Raw genomic sequence first — 9248 nt, 5'->3', positions numbered from 1 at the left:
GTATTAGCTTTCCAACGACATAAATTTCACGTGAAACGAAGTTCTATAACTCCAGATATAATTAAAAATCTGAGGAGAGGTCAGACATTACCAATTCAAAAATGGACAGTAACAGTCCAAGTGTTTGTTGATGAGCGATTTTGACTATCTTAGAGGCAGAACTAGGTTCTCCTTAAATCATAGAACTTGTAGCCTCATGTCTTAGCTTTCCAACGACATAAATTTTGCTTGAATCAAAGTTTTATAACTCCAGATATAGTTAAAAATCTGAGAAGAGGTCAGACACTAATAGTTCAAAAACGGACAGTAACAATTGGATAGTAACAGTCCAAGTGTTTGTTGATGAGTGATTTTGACTATCTTAGAGGCAGAAATGGGTTCTCCTTAAACATAGAACTTGTAGCCTCATGTCTTAGCTTTCCAATGATATAAATTTCGCTTGAATCGGAGTTCTATAACTCCAGATATAGTTAAAAATCTAAGGAGAGGTCAGACAGTAACAGTTGGATAGTAACAGTCCAAGTGTTTGTTGATGAGCGATTTTGACTATCTTAGAGGCAGAACGAGGTTCTCCTTAAACATAGAACTTGTAGCCTCATGTATTAGCTTTCCAACGACATAAATTTCGCTTAAAACGGAGTTATATAACTCCAGATATAATTAAAAATCTGAGGAGAGGTCAGACAGTACCAATTCAAAAATGGATAGTAACAGTCCAAGTGTTTGTTGATGAGCGATTTTGACTATCTTAGAGGCAGAACTGGGTTCTCCTTAAATCATAGAACTTGTAGCCTCATGTCTTAGCTTTCCAACGACATAAATTTTGCTTGAATCGAAGTTTTATAACTCTAGATATAGTTAAAAATCTGAGAAGAGGTCAGATAGTAATAGTTCAAAAACGGACAGTAATAGTTGGTTAGTAATAGTCCAAGTGTTTGTTGATGAGCGATTTTGACTATCTTAGAGGCAGAAATGGGTTCTCCTTAAAATAGAACTTGTAGCCTCATGTCTTAGCTTTCCAACGATATAAATTTCGCTTAAATCGGAGTTCTATAACTCCAGATATAGTTAAAAATCTAAGAAGAGGTCAGACAGTAATAGTTCAAAAATGGACAATAACAGTTGGATAATAACAGTCTAAGTGTTTGTTGATGAACGATTTTGATTATCTTAGAGGCAGAACGGGGTTTTGTCTTAAATCATATAACTTGTAGTCTCATGTCTTAGCTTTCCAACGACACAAATTTCACTTGAAACGGAGTTCTATAACTCCAAATATAATTAAAAATCTGAGGAGAGGTCAGATAGTACCAATTCAAAAATGGACAGTAACAATCCAAGTGTTTGTTGATGAGCGATTTTGACTATCTTAGAGGCAGAGTTGGGTTCTCCTTAAATCATAGAACTTGTAGCCTCATGTCTTAGCTTTCTAACGACATAAATTTCACTTGAATCGGAGTTCTATAACTCCAGATATAGTTAAAAATCTAAGGAGAGGCAGACAGTAACAATTCAAAAATGAGGCAGTAACAGTTGGACAGTGACAGTCCAAATATAAAGAAAGGAATGATAACTAGGATTGGACAAAGAATGACAATAATAATGAGTGAAATGAGAAAAATATAAAGTACTAAGAAATGATTGAAAGAAAGACTTATTGGTTATTGATATGGTTATTATAAAACATATCCTTGAGGGAGGAAAATTTATGAGATAAACCTGTGATTTGCAGGAGGGACCACAAGCGTGGTGCAACAGCAGCAGCAGGGGAGTAGGAGTAAAGCTTCTATTGCAGGTAGGTGAATCACACCTTTACCTTCTACGTAAATTTCATGTTTTAATATATATTACTGATGTGGAATTTGAATTACCGAATGTATGAGTACTCAAGGGAAATGGTTGTTGTGTGAATTGCTAAGTGATGAAATTATCACTGATAAATGAAATATGAGAAGTGTGATTTGAGGTGTAAACTAGCATACATTTAGTGTATGTTAAGATCCCGGGTAAGGGGATCGCTATGTTTTCGGCTAGTATACATTCAGTGTATGTTAGGATCCCGCGTAAAGGGATCCCCATGTTTCGGCTAGCATACATTCAGTATATGTTAGGATCCCGAGTAAGGGGATTCCCATGTTTCGGCTCCTTTGGGATGATGATGATGATGATACTAGTGAAAGGGGTATCAGAAATGGGTTAAACGAAGATAATCATGTTTGATCTTATAAAGTCTGGAATGAAGTTTAATAGTGAAAGAGGGAACGGTTATTAATAGTTTGAATAAGAAAGAGATTCTAATGAAAATCAGAAAGGAGAAGGGAACAAAATATGAATGCATGTTACCCTTTTAAAATTGCTTGACATTCGTGTTGTTAATTTTTTTATGTGATAGTCACCTTTTAATAATATGTATTTTGTTTCAGGAACATCACATGCACGACAAGAGTAGATCCTAGCTTATGTTTCCCTTCTTGTAATTTAGGTTATAGGGGATATACCCTTATATTTTGCAAACATGAAAATGTTTGTATAACTTAATTTGTATAATTAATGTTTAAACTTGATTGAATAAACTTAATCTCTGTAGTTCATGTAACCATCTTTCATGTCTAAGTATTTACTTTTATTTTCATCCATAATGATATTTTGTTATATAATGTATATCATGAATATCGTGGATAATAGGTGTGAGAATATTGTGGAAATTGAAACCTAAGACGATTGGGTTGAGATTAAGTTATGAAATGCGAGTTATTAGAAGTGTAAACAAGCTACATATCAATAACTTGGGACCTTCCAGTATAGGGGAGACTCCATCGAAATTTCGATAAATTTTAATATGAAAACCATGAATATATATATATATAAGAAAAAAAAATTTCTTTGTTTTCAATTGACATGAGAGTATTGTTTTTTTATCTCCAAGTAGGGGATGTTACATTATGTTGTAGACCATTCTCGGCCTAATAACACTATAACTCTCATCTTGAAGGTGGTTGATGTTTCTGATAATCTATCTTCCACTGTGCTTTTTTTTTTATCAAGAAAAATGTGTTGAATGGAAAACATGAATGAAGTCAACCACTTTCTCATTATAGCATGTTAACATTTCCAGTTTTAAAGTTGAAAAGCATTACGTTAGAAAAATATCCTCCCAGTAATATAGTCTTAGTACCATAAAAGGCAAGATGTCTCATGAGGTGTTCTCTTTTTATCACAGCCCTTATACTCATTGTTTGTCTTCTATGCCACTCCTTTTAATTATAGCTTTTCATAACCTATAATTCTATAAGGTTATGTTCCTCATCCATACATGTTATGATGAATTTTCCTTTGTATTCAACAATCATGACATCTTTGCTACAATCATTCCCAGAAATTAGTGAAGGAATCAGAAACAAATCATAGCTTTTCTTGTTCATGTCAAAGACAAATATGTTTGCTTTCTTTTTCCAGTGAAACCTTCAATCTCAGTTGAGTCAACAATTTTACCCAACTAGATAACCTATTCAATTCTCTCAGCTATAACAACCAGGTTAGTGAAATATTGTGAAGAGCTTTCAACCACTTATTCAAAGTACAAGTGCTTAAAGGTGTTGAAAAATAAACTGATCATTTTTTTTCCTACAAAAAAAGATTAACCTGTGTAACTACTTCATATCATTTGTGGGCGTATTCCCTTATAAACTCCTTGTTGCCCTTCTTCATAGGTTTTAAACTTGACCTATCAGGAGCCATGTCCATATTAAACTTATATTGTCTAATAAAAGCATCAACCAAATCATTCTACCTTTTCACTTTGGTATTGTCCAACCATATATACCAGGTGAGGTAACATCACCTAAGCTATCTTGAAAGAAATGAATCAACAATTTCTCATCATAAACCATCTCAGCTATTTAGTTGCATTATGCTTTAAGATGAGTTATAGAGTATTGAGTTCCAATATATTTGATAAATTCTAGCATTTTAAACTTTTTTGGAATGACAACATTGGAAACTAAACACATCTTAATAGCCTTTACAAGATCATAAAAGCTAGTTCCCTCAATTACCCTTATCATTTCCTCTTGGGTAACTAATTTTCATAGATCTTCTTCTACTGCTTTGTCTTTTTTAGATTCCTCCACTGTTAAGTCTACGGTAAAAGGCATTTTTATATGATATACTAGTTGAGTGGATGGAAAATATATAACATGTTGAGATTCAAGTAACGCTTTATTTACCTCTAAATCATATGGATTGAAAGGATTTATAGGTAAAAATACATGCCAAGCTATGACTGTCGGCTATGTAGATATTGCTTTTCTGGATTTAGATTTTAAAGCCTATTTGAGTTAACTATTAAGCCTAACAACTTCTTTTTTAAGACATTCCAACTTTTTTTAGTGTTAAACGTCCAACTAAGCTCTTTGTTCATTCTTTATTTATCTTATTCTTAAACGAGTGTTGTAGGTGCAACTTAATAAGGGACCTATATTTCACTTGTCATGTAAAATATAACAATTTATAAACAAATATATGTGAAATGCATGAGTATAGATGAATGAAAAAGGTATATTAGATACAGATTCACCTTTTAGGGGTGACATATGGTCGATATTATTGGATGCATGGTCAAGTAAGAATTTGATATCTTTATCATATAGTAGGGAGGAGATATAACTACCTTTTTGTCATTTGGGCTTTTAGCCATATATTATATCTTTGAAATAGAACATATATATATTTTTTAATCAAAGTGGCTCTCAACCCTTTTTTATCAATCATACAAAATTCTTTTATTACAATAAAAATTGCTCTATCTAGTTATTACAAAAGAGTAAAGGCATTTTCTTTACTAGCAACAACTTTTAAGAAAACATCGGCATTATCAATACTTCTTTGGAACTTCATGGTGTCTCCTCCTTTCCAGCAAGCCTCTACTTACAGTCCATGCCCCAATAACAACTCTATCAATTTGCTTTTACAAATCCCTTATTCTTTCAGCAAATTGTTTCTTGATAAAGTATCATTGGAAGTATCTAATGTTTGATTGTGAGCTAGACCAATTTGCTAGCATCATTTACCATACATCTTATATCCCTAAGTGGTATCCCACTAACATCCAGTTTAGAGTAATATCCTTCAGTCAGCTGTAGTGATTCAGATTCAAGCTTGTACTCGACAATAGTGATCTCAAAATTAATGGCCGTTATGTCACCCATAAGTCCTACAATCAAAATGCTACACGTTAAGCTTGACTTGGTGAAATTTCTATAGGGTATAACTTAATAGGTAGGTTGTATCCAGTAAGTACATCAAGAGGTATGTTATTATCTAGTCTAAAAAAAAGTCTCTCACATGCTTATTGGTTGTTCTTAAAAAGTCGATATGAGGTTTACATGGAGTGTGAAGGTAGAGGCCTTGAATAATTTTAGATAGGCATACCAACCACTACAAAGTAAACAATAAAGCAAGAGTTGGATAGTTTCACGAGTCTTACCTAGGCTGAAGCTATAAGGATACCACTACTTCTCCACATAACCTAAAGTTGATATTGTGTATATTCAATGTGTAGTGAGCAACGTGTGAAGGAACAAATCCATATCTAATATATGCATGATAACATGAATAAATATGCATGCTTTAAGCTGTAAACAGTGATAACTAAACAAACACAACATAAAAAACATTATAGTAATTAACAAACAAAGGGAAAAACTTATTCCAAAAAATCCCCTAGTAAAGTCGTCGATCTGTTGTACCCAATATTACGGTGACCTTTAAAAAATTAGAAAACAAAAATAGATATCTGACATCTTATTCTTAAAGGAAAAATATCTTGTTTATAGAGTCGCCACCAAGTATTATAGTTACTAGAAACCTAACTAGTCTTTAGAGATTCTATGGTAAGAGATTGATTATGTTAGAGAGAATATACTATCACTCCTAAAGCGTCACATCTTAGGTAGGCTGCATTGCTAGTTGTTTTAAATTGCTAAAGGTTGTTGTGTTAAGTTATCAATGGTTTGTCTATAATATTTCTAACTTTAGCGCCTGATGTGATCCAAGCATTAAAGGATTCATTGGAGGTTTTGGTTGGTCAAGTTACAAGGCTTAGAGCTAAAAGGTTCAAAGAGGCTTTCAGTGGACTTCTTCAAGATATGTGGGCTAAGGTGGAATTCAAGAGGATATTAAATAATAAGGAGCAAGCCGTGATTAATCTGATTCATGTTCAAGAGGTGTTTGTTGGTAGAACCAAGACCATTACACAAGGATTGGGAGAAGAAGACTAGATTCGGACAATTTGACTTTTTACTACGTTTTTTTTTTTTTTACCATAATTGGAGCTACAGGTCGAATTTTGAGGTGATTCTAGTTGGGCTGGAAACTAGACTTTTTAATTCTTTAAGACGAGAGAGAACCATCCATTTGAAGTTGAGCTTTGCTGTTGCTAAACAGAATGTAGATATAACCGAACTTGTCTTATTAAATTAGTTGGGATATTAAACTTTCTTTAGTGGGGAAACACTTGTTTGGGTTTCAGACTTGTTTATTTTATTTATTTTAATTAGTTTGGGCTAATTTTTGCTTGGGTTGATTATTATTTAAATTGATTTATATATGACCCATTAAGGAAACTGGAATTTTTGGCTTGGGGTATAAATACTCTTGAAGAAAAATTTATAGATCAGTTTTTTTTTACTAATAATTTTCTGATTTTGCTGACCTTGGTTGTCAATCTTGGTTCTTGGTTGAACTTTCAACTCTTCAAAGAATTGACCAATTTTTGTTGTGAATTTATACTCCTTTGCTTGTCTCCAAGTGTAGGCGTTGTGATTAGGCTGGTTTATAGTCTTGTTGCTTTGAAGCAGGTTTTTCATTGTGATAAACTCATCTTATTTTCAGCAAACTTGGATTAGATAGATCTTAGGTTCGTGAATTTCATTCAATTCCGCTAGGATTCACATCAGCATCAGTAAATATTAGGTTTGATATTTTTGACTTTGGTATCAGTAAATACCGAGGTTGATATTTCTAATTTTGACATCGGTAAATACCGAAGTTAGTATTTTCTAATTGGTATTAGTGAATATTTTTTACTCTAGCATCAATTAATGCTTGTCGTGAATCAACTTGCCTCAAACAATCTTGGGTTGAATTCTGAAATAGACATTGAACCCGCGAGAATGGCAAAAATAGGCTTTGAATCCTTTTATTCAAAAACCTGCTCATTGTTTATTTTTAGAGATATAAAAAAATGATAATTTTTTAATTCTATTTTCTTGTATGTTGGCCCGATGGGTCATTTATTTTTTGTCAAGCTTCTAATGGACTTATAAACTTGTCATCAAAACGAAAAAAAAATACATCTTTTAATGCCAAAAACACAAACATCTTTTTTTTTTTTTTATGTTAAATCATGCAAAATGATTTCCTTGATTTGTTTTTCTTATGGTAATCATGGTATTTTTTTGGTTAAATTATACAAAGAGATATTTTTTTAGCTTGGCCATATGCAAATTTTTTTAAGAAAAACCAATTTTTTAGGTATTCTTTATTTGTTTTTTTTATGTTATTTGTTCTAACATAAACAAAAAAATAAAATAAAATCAAATCATGCATAACACACATACCCATTCTTTACTAATCCACTCTCACACACTTATAAGGATACATTTACAATTCAAATCACAAGCAAACACACAATGAACACATCAATATAAAACATATCATTCTAAACTTCAAAAATCCACCTCCAAAGGTTAATAAAACCACTAGAATTAACAAAAAGATTATTGCAATAGTGGCGGTGTACTACAACGCATGAGTGACACACACAATCATGGATGGTTACGTCTTGAGAGGCTTATGATGGCATGAATAAGATAACTCTTCCTCTCTTCTTTACTCGTATGCTAGCGGTGAAGTTCACCATCACCTACAAACAAAAACATTACACAAGCCTCATATGCTAGCGGTGAAGTTCATTCTAAAATTTTGGATTTTGTTTTTTTACACAGATCTGCTTCTTCTGGCTTAGGAAGAAAAATAAGGGCTAGCTTGTGAAAATTGAAGGAATGACAGTAGAGATAGAAATTTGGTAATGACTAGGTCATGTTTGGTCTGTGGGTGGCGTGCAGATGGTGTTAGGTTCAAAGCTTGAAGTAGATGAAAAGGGGGGTTATCTTTGGGTATGTTTAAGTTTTAGGTTTAATGGGTTTATGGTAGTTTTATGGGTCTTGACTTGTCGGTCTTCTAGTGTTAACCAAGTGAGGAGGCTAGTGTTGGGTCATTACTAGTGGATGTTTAACCGTGTATGAGCTGATTGTGGTTTAATACTGGTTCAATCGGTTGAAAGTGCACGGAGGGAAAGGTCACGATGGGTAAGCTACTGGTCCCTAACTGGGCTGCTAGTTAGTAATGGAGCAGAAGTTGTTTCTTGTGGAAGAAAGGCTTGCACAAGGAGGAGGAGAACTTGGCATTCTGTGTGAGGATTTATTTAAATAAGATGACAATCAGTGGTGGGTTGTTAATTTGTTGGAAAATAGAAGGAAAAAAGAGTTCGTTCTTGTCTTGTACGCGTGCGTGGGGCTAGGAGAGATAAGGCTAGTGTGTTTTATTCTTTTGACTTTGTGTATGTATGCTGCAATGACAGAGAGGGACGAGAGAGATGAATGAATGGCTTTGTTGTTTTATTTTCATCTTGCTTTCTTTCTTGTGTTTAGATATGATCTCTATGTAGAATTTTTCATATGCTCCCCCCTTTTGATCTTCTAAAATGCGTATTTATAAAATTATAACACACGAGTCCTACAATCCAAACAAACATAAACTCTATCTTTTTCAAATTTAAATTTGATTAAAAATTGAAAATGAATTTTATCTGATAGTTTGCTTAAGCAAAAATACACTATAGTCTCTAATCTTTTTAAAAGTTTGACAAATCACACTCTTAATAAATGTTGATTTCTAATCTTCCAATTCCTAATTTTAACCCCCTTTTAAAAAAAATGGATCAAAATTAGTAAATGAATCCACTAAGCATCACTGTGTTTGTGACATAAATTCAAGAACTCCTCATGCATCCCACCATCGATGACATTGAAGCTAAACAAGAAGAAGACCTTCTACCTGTGCTTCGAAGCTTTTAGGCAATCTGTAAACCGAAATGATATCACTGTGGGAAATGATATCATTGTGGGAAACTTGTTTGAAGATATGGAGGATGAGCAACTTCTTTACCCACCTTCGTATAAATCAAC

The sequence above is a fragment of the Populus nigra genome, chromosome 3 (genome assembly GCF_951802175.1).
Source record: "Populus nigra chromosome 3, ddPopNigr1.1, whole genome shotgun sequence".
Taxonomy (NCBI): Eukaryota; Viridiplantae; Streptophyta; class Magnoliopsida; order Malpighiales; family Salicaceae; genus Populus; species Populus nigra.
The sequence above is the reverse complement of the archived record's forward strand: the minus strand, read 5'-3'. Positions refer to the sequence as shown.